The sequence below is a fragment of the Budorcas taxicolor genome, chromosome 10, assembly GCF_023091745.1.
Source record: "Budorcas taxicolor isolate Tak-1 chromosome 10, Takin1.1, whole genome shotgun sequence".
NCBI classification, from domain to species: domain Eukaryota; kingdom Metazoa; phylum Chordata; class Mammalia; order Artiodactyla; family Bovidae; genus Budorcas; species Budorcas taxicolor.
This window is the reverse complement of record NC_068919.1, coordinates 81,344,605-81,357,497: the sequence shown is the minus strand read 5'-3', so window position 1 is coordinate 81,357,497 and position 12,893 is coordinate 81,344,605. Positions and strand designations below refer to the sequence as shown.

Here is a 12,893-nt window from a genome sequence, read left to right as displayed (position 1 = left end):
TACTTTTATGCACTTAAAAACATTAGTCTAAGGAGAGCCCATAGGTTTCACCAAATTGCCAAAGGGGTTAAGTGCCATCTTAAGTGCCCAAAGGTCATCCTAAGTACCAAAACACTTAGGATGACGTGATGTAAGAATTATTTATAAAAAGGGAGTAGAAAACTTGAATTTAATAACAGCTGGAAGACTTTAAATAAACAATGGCAAAGCCAATCATGGAACCATGAAAAAATATATAAAACTATTTAATGATCCTTATCTTGTTTAATTAATGAGTATATATGTATTAAAAAAGAAGTAAAGTAACTAGTAATCACATGATTAATTGCCTTAGTTTCTATAGTTGCTAATTTTTCTGTAATGAATATGTATCTTTTATAACAGGAAGATTTTTAAAAGTATAAAAAAGTATTTCTACAAATATGGCAATTTTTATAAAAATGGTTTACAAATGGTTACTGAGTAAAAAGAATATTTTAAAAGGTAGCATATTATTATAACTTTTCAGGCTTATTGTTAGTTCATACTAATTTAAAAGTCAGCTCAGGGGAAAAAAAAAGTATTTACTATCCAAGCGAAAGAAATTACAATGAAATACCTGTTTCTAACTCAATGTCTTTATATGTTAAAACAACAACGACAACAAAAAACCCAAACCTTTTGTACCTCCTTATCAGGGACACTGCAGCAAGATGTCTGTGTAAAATGCTTCTGAAATATTTGAAAGGAAGTCCCCCAGAAACAGTCAGAAGTTCAGTCAAGGTAGAAGTCCCCGTAGCTCACGAGGGCGAGACCATGCAATGTGTCTCAAAAACTCAGTAGCGCCCACCTGCTTCTGGACTAACTGTCTCTGAGTTGCTGGGCCTGCTTCTGCTGATGCTTCGACATTACTGAATGCTTCCACTTGTTGAGAATGCAGTTATGCAAGTCCCTCCTCTTGCTGTCCTGAGGTTCAGGTGCGTGGCCTCTCCATACAGAGGAGGGGGCTCCATGAGAAGATGAGCAAAGGAATTGGTAGGATAAAAGAAATGTTTGCTGAGCACCAACTTTTTTGGTTGAAATTAGCAATGAGGTATGCATTTGAAAAACAGGTGATGAGCTTTATCATATTATCAGCTTGTACTGAAATAACAGATCTAAAGGGCCCTTATGTCCTTGAAACTGCAAAACAAAAGAATAGAAATTCTTTGGGATTCAGAAATCAGTAGCATGGCACTCGTTCTGATGTACTTTGACACAGAAAGCTGAGGAAGCATTCCCATTTCCATGTGGATGGTTCCTATGTTAGCTCCTGTTACTGATGTACCTGAAGGTTTTCTTTTTCATATTTTATCTTGACTTCTTCTGGACTGACAGAAAAGTTGTGAATATAGTACAAGGAGTTTCCTTACACTTACTCCTTGGAAAGAAAGTTATGACCAACCTAGACAGTTTATTAAAAAGCAGAGACGTTACTTTGCCAACAAAGGTCCATCTCGTCAAGGCTATGGTTTTTCCGGTGGTCATGTACGGATGTGAGAGTTGGACTATAACAAAAGCTGAGCGCCGAAGAATTGATGCTTTTGAACTGTGGTGATGGAGGAGACTCTTGAGTCCCTTGCACTGCAAGGAGATCAAACCAGTCCATCCTAAAGCAGATCAGTCCTGGCTGTTCATTGGAAGGCCTGATGTTGAAGCTGAAACTCCAATATTTTGACCACGTGATGCAAAGAGCTGACTCATTTGAAAAGACCCTGATGCTGGGAAAGATTGAAGGCAGAAGGAGAAGGGGATGCCAGAAGATGAGATGGTTGGATGGCATCACCGAATCAATGGACATGAATTTGGGTAGACTCCAGGAGTTGGTGATGGACAGGGAGGCCTGGAGTGCTGCAGTCCAAGGGGTCATGAAGAGTCGGACACGACTGAGCGACTGAACTGAACTGATCCCTAACCAAGTCTCCCCCAATGTTAACATCTTATATAACTACATACAGTACAATCTTCATTAATAGAAATCAGGAAATTAATATTCTAATACTCAAATTTCTCTAGTTTTTCCCCTATGCCCTTTTTGTTCTGAAATCTTACTCATTATCCCACATTGTATTTAACTGTTATTACTCCTCCTTAGTCCCCTTGCAGTCTGTTACAATTCCTTACTTTTTTGTGACCTTGACACTTTTGAACAGTATTTACCACTCAACTTGGTTGTGTATGTCTGGTGCTTTCACGTAATTAAACCAAGGTTAGCTCAGTTGGTAAAGAATCTGCCTGCAGTGCAGGAGACCTGGGTTCGATCCCTGGGTTGGGAAGATTCCCTGGAGAAGAAAATGGCAATCCACTCCAGTATCCTTGCCTGGAAAATCTCATGGACACAGGAGCCTGGTGGGCTGCAGTCCATGGGGTAGCAAAGAGTCAGGCACGACTGGGCAACTAACACTTCTGCATTTTGGGGAAGAGAATCACAGAAACAATGTAACCTCAGTGCATCATTTCATAAGGTTTGTGATAGAGACCGTGATAGAGTTCCTTCTATTAAGGTGACATGTACCAGTTTGTTCACTGTAAAGTCACTCTCATTCTTCTTATGATTTACAAATATTTTGGTGGGAGATACTTTGAGATGATGTAAATCCTGCTTCTTTCTACTCTTGTTTCTTCTCAAGGTGTCATCCACTGACTTCAGCATATAACACTTGTATGTCTAAGAAGGTTTACAATAGTAAAAATCAGTCTCCAGAATGATGTTTTGGGTTTATGGGAATCAGTTGGTGGTCTTGGTTAATTTCCACAAAACCACCATGACCACACACAGACTTGTCAGTGGTCTCATTTCCTGAAAAGAGAGGAAAAGGAACTGCAACATATTATTCAGTGTCCAGACTGTAACACAAGGTCATATACACAGAGGGCCCTCCCTGCATCTACCTGATGCTATGAATACAAGATACACTGGCTCCCCAACTCAATAAACTTTGTGCTTTGCATCAGTACCAAACATTTCAATTATGAAATAATTGCTGAGCCTAGCCTAATCTGTTGCGGTCCTTGCCTTCAAGGATTGCTTAGACTGGTTATAAACCAGGGCACCATACCAAGCGCTGGGCAGAAACTGGGACACAGGGTGACTGGAACAGTGGTGGGAAAGCACCTGCACCTTTAGGAAGAAGGGGGTTACTCAGAAGCCCAGGAGAGGCAGAAAGACCACCCATCCTGATGCATGGACAGGAGAAAAGGCAGCTCCATGCAGGAGGGGAGTAGGCTAAACCTCTCCCAACCTGTCACCCACGTGGGCTGGTACTGAGCACTGCGTTCACTACCCTCTTGCTCCATACCCTCCTCCCTGTTAGGGTCTCACCTACTTTTCCAGTGCCAGCCCTCACGTCCCCCCGGAAGGTGAGACCAGCTCGGGGAAAGAGACACACAGCGCTGCAGGGAAGCCTGCCACCTATACTTATCTGCCTTGGCCTTTGCGGCAAAGCTCAATGGACCAAGGAAAACCTACATCATAAAAGGAAAAAAAAAAGACAAACAGAGACTACAACTCAGAAGATACAGATCATGCAAGGGAAAAAAATGAGAAAAATTATTTAAATGAATACCAATGGAGAAATGTGGGGTATATAAAATAAGGATAAACTATTAGAACAATAACTACAGGAAAACAAAAATAATGAATTCCTGGCAAATAAAACAACGATTATTAAAATAAAATGAAAGGGCTGGAGAGTAGAATATACAGAGGTACACATCAATTTCTGAACCAAAAGATAAAATTAATATATAAAATAAAAAGAAATCGAAATTATGAAAGAAAAAAATGGAGGATAAAACCAGATAAATCCATCGTCTATCAAAATGGAGTTCCAGGTAGCAGAAATAAAGAAATTATAAATGATTTTGTTAAATGGTTTTTAAAAATAAGGAAAACTTTTTCCCCTGGGGGTCCAGTGGTTAGGATAGTTGGTGCTTTCACTGCTGGGGACTGGGTTCAGTCCCTGGTTGAGTAACTAAGATCCTGCAAAGCTTCATGGCACAACCACCCCCCACCACCAAAAAAAAGATCAGGAAAAACATTAATGTTCTAAAGCTTCTCATTTGTCTCAACAGTACTCAGGGCAAGCTACAAATCCCATGAAGGCAGGCTCATTTGCTTTTGTTCTCCTCCAAGCACCATAGCTGACCCAGACTAGATGCTTTAAAAATATCATGCAATAAATGAATAGATGTATGAATGTGCAGTTGTTAATTTTTAAAACTACTTAAAAATATTAAGGGCAGTGATTAATAGGAAATTGGGTAATAAATCTGAATGTAAGAAATACACAGGTACACAAAGTACTATATATAAATAAGCAAACAATAAAGATCTATTCTATAGCACAGGGAACTATACCCAATATCTTGTAATAATCTATAATAGAAAAGAATCTAAAAAAGTGTATCTATCCATATAAATGTATGTATACCTGAATCACTTTGCTGTACACTTGAAACCAACACAACAATGTAAATTAACTATCTTGAATTTAAAAACAAGAATGACAACAAAAAAGAAAAGGAAGATTACAATCAAATACTGAGTTTAGGAGACTGATTACTACCTCCAACTCTGCATTGTTAACTTCCATACTAAGCATGTATATCCTTTTGTTTGATTTGTTTATCGTCTGTTTCCCTCCCCCAGAATGTAAGCTCCATGAAGGTGTTTCATTTTATTTCTCACTCCAAGCGTCCTAAACCATGCCGAGTATGATGAAGGCACTCATGCATACGTCGCGGTCCCAGACGTGCAATACTTAGTATCTCCCTTTCAGAAATGGCTCACAACAAATTCAGCCACAAGAAATGCAATTAGCTGAGAGTCTCTGGCTGTAGTATCTTCGGATCTTCTGTAGTTTTCCAGCCCAGACACACTCTTCCTGGGCAGCCCCAGGACTGAGTGTGCCTGGAGGGGAACTGACTGCCCAACAAGGAGCTGCTCTATTGCTCCTTTTTGTTTCATGGCATTGGCTGAGATTTTGTCACATGTCACAGTGAGCTGAGGCTCCTCCTGCCCACTTTGGTTTCTTCTCCCTTTTCCTTCTCCCTTTCATAGTGTCAGAGCTGTACTGTGGACTGAAGACCTTTCCTGATAAAGTCTGCTTCCTCTCCCCTCTTTTTTCACAGGCATGGCCCCAGGTCCCTAACAAACCACTCGCATGCCAATACTGTCCCAGCATCTGCTTCTCAGAGGCCTTGATCAATAAGATATGTTACATGATTAAATCATATCAACACAATCATGTAAGATGCAAACTGCTCTGTGATTAAACTGGTGTATTTGGCAAAGACAAGAGGATGAATTGTGAGCAGAGAGGACCGGAGATGAAGAGATTAAGACAATGGCCAAGAACTGCGTCAAAAGGCAAGGAGGGCTTGAAGTGACAGACCTGGGGCCAGGACAAAGAGAACAGGAAATCAGCGACAGTGTGGAGGGAGATGCAAGACGTCTTCCCAACTGACTGGAGGTTAACATCAATGAAGAGAGGCATCAAAGAGGCTTCAGTGTTTCAAATCCAAGAGACTGATAATAATGGTGGCATTTACAGCATGAGGGCAACGATGAGGGTAGGCTTGCTCAGGGGGAAAAACGGAGAAGCAGCCAAAATTTGTGTCCCAGGTTTCAAGCTGCTGGCTAGATAACCAACCAAGTGGAAGCAGGTAAAGGCTGGTGAGGAATGTCGCCAGAACTGAAGAAAAAGCCTGGGAACAGAGGTCTTTTATTTGGATATAAATGTAGACTAATTACTTTTTCTAAAAAGAATGTTCTGAAGTCATTCATTATAAAGGAAATAAGTAAACTGTGCGAATCAAACAGAAACAGGAAAATAAAAGCCAAGTGGCCATAAATATGTTATTAATGAAGGTGGCACAGTTGAGCATCAAATTTTCTTCTGGAAGGTGAAGTAAAACAGGAGATACAGGAAAAAAATAAATAAATAAAAGAGGCAAACAAATAAAACACACCTGTCATCAGAAAGGCAGGCATTTGGTAGCTACCAGAAAACAATTCCTGGCATCAAATTCTAAAATAAATTTCTCACGTGGAACTTTCTAAAAGGCTGAAGGATGACAAAAAGGCCAGTATCTCCATCATCAGTTCATTGCAAAAGCACACTCTGTTGTTGTATGACTGGATCTTTATAAGATGACCTTGAATAAAGTCAAGTGTCTGAGCAAAGGTGGCCTTTGGACCAATTAGCTTGATTTTAAAAACTAAACAGAGAGGAGCAGTTGAGAGGCACATGCCCTTTTAACCAGCTTTCACAAGCCTCTGAACTGAGATGGCCCAGGGAATATGAACTCCTGGATGCCTCACAGATCAAAGTTCAATCAGTGATGGGGCTTGGGAGATCACAGCTGAGAAAGCAGAGGACACTTGTTTTCCAAAGAGCTAACATACACACCTTCCTACCTAATGGCCTTCTTGCTACCAGAAGCCCCAAGCAGGTAAAGAAACAGCAGCAAAACACTCCTAGATGAGTTTCTCAGGAAGTTATTTAGTGCCTCAAATCTCCCTGAAAAGGATTACATAACTAGAGAGCTGCCTTCAAACAAATAAAACACTGTTTATATGCTCTCCATAAAAAATGAAAGACGCGGGCATGAAAACAGTAAGTTATTACACATGAATAAAGTCTTTCCCTATTAGTTTTGGCAGAAATAAACTGTTAAGTTCAAGAACACAGAGCACAACATGCTTTAGGAGAACAGACTTGCTGACTCTGGAGTTTTATCACATACTTGAAATACGACTGTTCACAAAAAACTAACCATAGACTAGTTATCCTTTCAGAACTCAGAGCTACAAGGCATTCCGTAGCACTATACTCAAGCTTAATGTTGCTACAGCTACAGAAGAGACAAAATAAGCACAGGGTTTTACAAATTGGTTTAGCTTTAAGGTGTCCTCTGATAGTCTATAAGTACCATACAATAATCCACTAAAACTTACGACAGGTAATGATACACATTTAAAAACCTGAGCTTGCAGAATACTGCCTAGTAACAAAACTGGAGAATACATTAGAGCACTAAAGCTGTCACTTCAAGTACAAATGCAGTTCAGGGTATATCTTCTAAAGAAATGGTAAAGATGGTTGATTAGAAGATAGTGAAAGGGAAATAAAACTGGACATTACAGTAGCAACCGAAATCTAACTAGCCTCAAATTAATAATCCGGGAGCCCAGCATACTATTCAACTTGACTTGTATACATGTGAGTGTGCGTGTACGAACACACGTGTGGTGAGGCGGGGTGAGGCGGTGGTGTATAGGAGGAGGAAGGTGAACCGCAGAACGGTCAAATCTGGTGGTTTCAAGTTATCAGAAGAGTAAGCAAGTGCAGAGCATTAGTGTTCATCCTTTCCAGGAAGGAGAAAATATTCTTAGATGCTCTTTAGACCTGATCATGGCAGCTGCTTCTGGCCACTGGGCAGGAGGGGAAGGCCTGGCCCCATCACAGCATCTTCAGTTACCTGACTTTGAGAGTGACATCCCATCTGGCATCAGATGAGCCTATCAACACTGTTGATCAATGGAGCAACAAAGAACACGACGAAAGCAACCCTTGGGCTCCTCTCTTTTCCATTAGTGCGCTGTTCCAGTGGGATTCAGGGAGGATGTGTCTCAGACCCTTGTATACGCAGTGCAGAACTGAAAAAGTCCTGTCCTGCTACTTGAATCATGGTGACTAAGTAAAAACTCAACACAAAATACATATGCACTCAAAGGGAGAGGCCCAGATTAATTCTGATGTTACTGTCCTGCCTCATTTGTGCCTCTCTAGGAAGGATGTGGTTGTGTCATTTGCACTTATCACAGTGACAACTTTGCCTTGGGGTCCTACGAGCATTATGTGAGGAGCTCTGCATAAAGCACAAAGTAATAACACAATAAATGTTAGCTATGTTATTACCGTCATTTAAACCTCGGCGAGTTAGAACCATCACACGCACTGGCAAAACAGCAAAGAGAAGTAGGGAAGAGGAAGGACCAGAAACAAGAAATTGATGGTTTGCTGTTTATTTCAACAGATGCATACAATGGGAGGACTGCTCTGCTGAGCCAGCAATGGACTGGGCTCATGAGATGGAGACAAATACCCTTTAAAGTATAAATTTGCAAAATAATGAAGTTCATAAAAATAATGTAATATTTAGAAAGTGATGGCAGCTTCATCAGTCAAAGGCAGTTAAGTTTTACATATCAGGTCAACAATACACACTTCAGTAATGTGAATTTTTCCCCCAGAGACTTAGCCTCAGTGAAATCAGGAATTCATTAAACCCAGTATCTGGTGATTAAGAGGCTGGACTGACAATCAGGTCAGAAGTGCTACTCCCTGTTGCTGGAAGAGAAATTACACCTTTCATGGATGTACTCCGTCAACAAGACGACTCTCTTCCAGGTTCTGATTAGGAAGAACGAGTTAGTGTACTAATTTCAGTGAATCAAGCTATGTATTAAAAATCATGACAGAATTATTTGTCTAGCTATATTTTACACTGTGATGAAAAGTACAGCTATCATGTACACGTGGAATCTAAAATATGACACCAACGAACTTATCTAAAACAGAAATAGACGTACAGCATAGAGAACTGACTTGTAGTTGCCCAGTGAAGGGGGTGGCGGAGGGATGGAGCCAAAGTCTGGGATTAGCCGACGCAAACTGTTATATACTGAATGGATAAACAACAGGTTCCTACTGTATAGCACAGGGTATATTCAATATCCTGTGATAAAGCATAATGGAAAAGAATATGAAAAAAATGCATATGTGTGTAAACGATTCACTTTTCTGCACAGCAGAAATTAATACTTTGCAAATACAACTATACTTCAATAAAATAAATTTTACGAAAAGTACAGATACTACATAAAGTTTATAATACACAGTTAGAGTTTACGGGGGTTAATTTCCGCTTCAAGTTATTCAGATCCACAATCTGTTGTATCTTCTTTGTAACAAAGTTTCTACCTGATCTGAAAGTTTGTATGGCCCAAGAAAACACAGCAGGTGCCTCTGACACTGCCTTCCTGTACCAGTTTCATGTATTAACTATTGTTCTGCGTTTCCTCTGTAAACCCTGATGATAAATGCCCAATGGCACTAGCAGGCAATCTCTAGAGCCACACACACTTTCTGCTCCCACCAGCTGGACTCCATGCTGACTAAGAGTCAAACTGTGTCTTCCCAAACCAGTGTGTGCCAGTGGACTTGTTACTGTAATTATGAAACTTAATTAAATATTATGAAAGTTTATGGAATATGAGCACAAGAGATAAATCTTGTTTCTTCTTAAAAACTAAATTGAAGGCTTTAGAAAGACTTCATAAAAGCAAGTCATTAAAAGGAAAGCTATTGGATTAGATGTGGGCAAGACCTATAAAAAAAAGGAGAAAAAAATTTTAAATCTAAGATTCTGTAAGATTCAGAGTGTTTTGCTACTGTCTATCTTTACACTGTTAATTCAATGTAGAATTCAAAATAGCAGAATCAGTGTCAAAGAAGCACCCTTGGCCTCACCGAAATTTAGCAAATATATATTTATTATTATTATACAGTTTAGTGAAAATAAGATATTTTGAGTATGTATACTTTTGCAAGACTCCCTATCTTAGTGATTTTTTCAACTAAACAGTTCCAATTATGTTAGCTAAGAGGGTATGGTCTGTCTATAAATAGAAAGAGGGTTTAAATAAGAAATTTCTTTGAATTAGTTGCTCTTAAATTTATGAAGTGTTATGACCTAGACTGGATTACTGTGGAATTTGGGAATACATGTAAGAATTAAAGATTTTAAAATTAAGGAAAAAAAAAAAAATTTTTGTTCCTTACTTTTGAAAGACTAAGTACTTTGAACAAAATTCTACCTATTTAAAGATAAAAACACTCTCCTTCTTTTAGTCTAATATAGTAGAGAGCAGAGCAAAGCAGTCAAGAACCTGACTCTGGTCGGACACCCCACATGTGAAATCCTGGCTCAAATACTATTAACTTCAATGACAGCTTAACCACTGAAACCAGCCACGCAAACCCCAGTTTTCTCATCTGGAAAATGCCTTCAATAATTATATCTATACCACAGGGGGCATGGAGACACTGAAATGAGAAAATACACGTCAAACCACATGGTAAGTTTCTAGTACACAGTAAGTGCTCAAAATGTTCATCAGTAATGTGATTATATTACCTAGAGCCAGACATCCTGGAATGTGAAGTCAAGTGGGCCTTAGGAAGCATCACTACGAACAAAGCTAGCGGCGGTGATGGAATTCCAGTTGAGCTACTTCAAATCCTAAAAGATGATGCTGTGAAAGTGCTGCACTCAATATGTCAGCAAATTTGGAAAACTCAGCAGTGGCCACAGGACTAGAAAAGGTCAGTTTTCATTCCAATCCCAAAGAAAGGCAATGCCAAAGAATGCTCAAACTTCCACGCAATTGCACTCATCGCACACGCTAGTAAAGTAATGCTCAAAATTCTCCAAGCCAGGCTTCAGCAATACGTGAACCGTGAACTTCCAGACGTTCAAGCTGGTTTTAGAAAAGGCAAAGGAACCAGAGATCAAATTGCCAACATCTGCTGGATCATGGAAAAAGCAAGAGAGTTCCAGAAAAACATCTATTTCTGCTTTATTGACTATGCCAAAGCCTTTGACTGTGTGGGTCACAAGAAACTGTGGAAAATTCTGAAAGAGATGAATACGAGACCACCTGACCTGCCTCTTGAGAAACCTGTATGCAGGTCAGGAAGCAACAGTTAGAACTGGACATGGAACAACAGACTGGTTCCAAATAGGACAAGGAGTACATCATGGCTGTATACTGTCACCCTGCTTATTTAACTTCTATGCAGAGTACATCATGAGAAACGCTGGGCTGGAAGAAGCACAAGCTGGAATCAAGATTGCCGGGAGAAATATCAATAACCTCAGATATGCAGATGACACCACCCTTATGGCAGAAAGTGAAGAGGAACTAAAAAGCCTCTTGATGAAAGTGAAAGAGGAGAGTGAAAAAGTTGGCTTAAAGCTCAACATTCAGAAAACGAAGATCATGGCATCTGGTCCCATCACTTCATGGGAAATAGATGGGGAAACAATGGAAACGGTGTCAGACTTTATTTTTCTGGGCTCCAAAATCACTGCAGATGGTGATTGCAGCCATGAAATTTAAAGACGCTTACTCCTTGGAAGCAAAGTTATGACCAACCTAGACAGCGTAGTAAAAAGCAGCGACATTACTTTGTCCACAAAGGTCCATCTGGTCTAGGCTATGGATTTTCCAGTAGTCATGTATGGATGTGAGAGTTGGACTATAAAGAAAGCTGAGCACCGAAGAATTGATGCGTTTGAACTGTGGTGCTGGAGAAGACTCCTGAGAGTCCTTTGGTCTGCAAGGAGATCCAACCAGTCCATCCTAAAGCAGATTAGTCCTGGGTGTTCACTGGAAGACTCTAATACTTTGGCCACCTGACTCATTTGAAAAAGAGCTGACTCATTTGAAAAAACCCTGATGCTGGGAGGGATTGGGGGCAGGAGGAGAAGGGGACAACAGAGGATGAAATGGCTGGATGGCATCACCGACTCAGTGGACATGGGTTTGGGTAGGCTCCAGCAGTTGGTGATGGACAGGGAGGCCTAGCGTTCATGGGGTCGCAAAGAGTCAGACATGACTGAGTGATTGAACTGAACTAGGGAAAAGAGCCAACCACTATTAATACCTATGTAAGATTATAAGTAACATGTTGTCTCCTGTGTTGGAATGTCAGTTCTTTAGGAAGATGGCTTCCTCTACAGACAGCTCACAAACACCTGTGGAAAACTTCTCCAGGCTCAGTAAAACAGGGATTTTCAGCAAGGGGCAATTTCCTAGAGGACATCTGGCAATATCCAAATAGAGACATTTTAGGTCATCACAAATTGGGGTACCTATCGGCATCTGGGATGTAGAGGTCAGGGACACTGCGAAACATCTTATATCCCAGAATGCGTAAGACTATAGGATATAACCAACAAAGGATTATCTGGCCCCAAATACCAAGATGGCAAGGTCAAAATACTCTGTAGCCTTAAGGACAGAATAAGAAAGAAGTGATTTCTAAAATCTGAACTCCACAAAGTTTTCTGAGAAAATAAAGACGGCTGACCAATGAAGTCAGGATTTTCATTATCATATTAGTTCCAGGACCTTTGCCATAGATGTTTAAGAGACGTGGATGCTAAGCACTGAGACAAGGCTCCTTTGGTCAATAAACCCTTGTGAATACGGCCGATCATGCAATAACCTTACAATAAGTTTGACGTTAAAGTAAGCAATGTCATACAACAAGAGCACGAGAATAAAGTACTAGAAATCAAACTTCCTTTGGAAGAATAAATCTCAAAAGGACTCAAAATCCCTAAACAGTAGGTGGGAAATTGAAATACCACTCTAGTAGCTTGTATACAGGGGGCCTCTCACTTGGTCTCAATGCAGAGATTACTGAGATAGCTTGTGGACCACGGGTGTACGTTCTTTCTTGGTGAGCATCTTGTCTCCTAGCTCAGGTATCTGAATGACAAACTCATTCTTTAATTAATAATGCTGCTCAAAAACACTATTAGAAAGCTCCTAAGAGTTCATTTAAACTACCTGTCAGTGAATTCACAGAGTTTTCTTAAAAGCATGAGATAAAACTGTATATATACAGTACAATCCAACAATATAGATATGTTTTCCCCCAAAGCAGAAAAAGAGGTCATCAACATGTTAATGGTACCTCTCACTCCAGTGCCTTTTATACTCAAATCTAGAAGACCAAGGTTTGATTCCCAACTCTGAGATTTTTCTCAAATAATAAAATTCTCACTAAAATACC

At 40.0% G+C, this 12,893-nt stretch overlaps 1 protein-coding gene across 1 annotated transcript in view; it reads right to left on the bottom strand.

Annotated features, from left to right (window-relative positions):
* Positions 1 to 12,893, bottom strand: part of SIPA1L1 (signal induced proliferation associated 1 like 1) — a 138,237-nt gene that overhangs the window by 123,303 nt on the left and 2,041 nt on the right. The gene's annotated exons all lie outside the window — the stretch shown is intronic.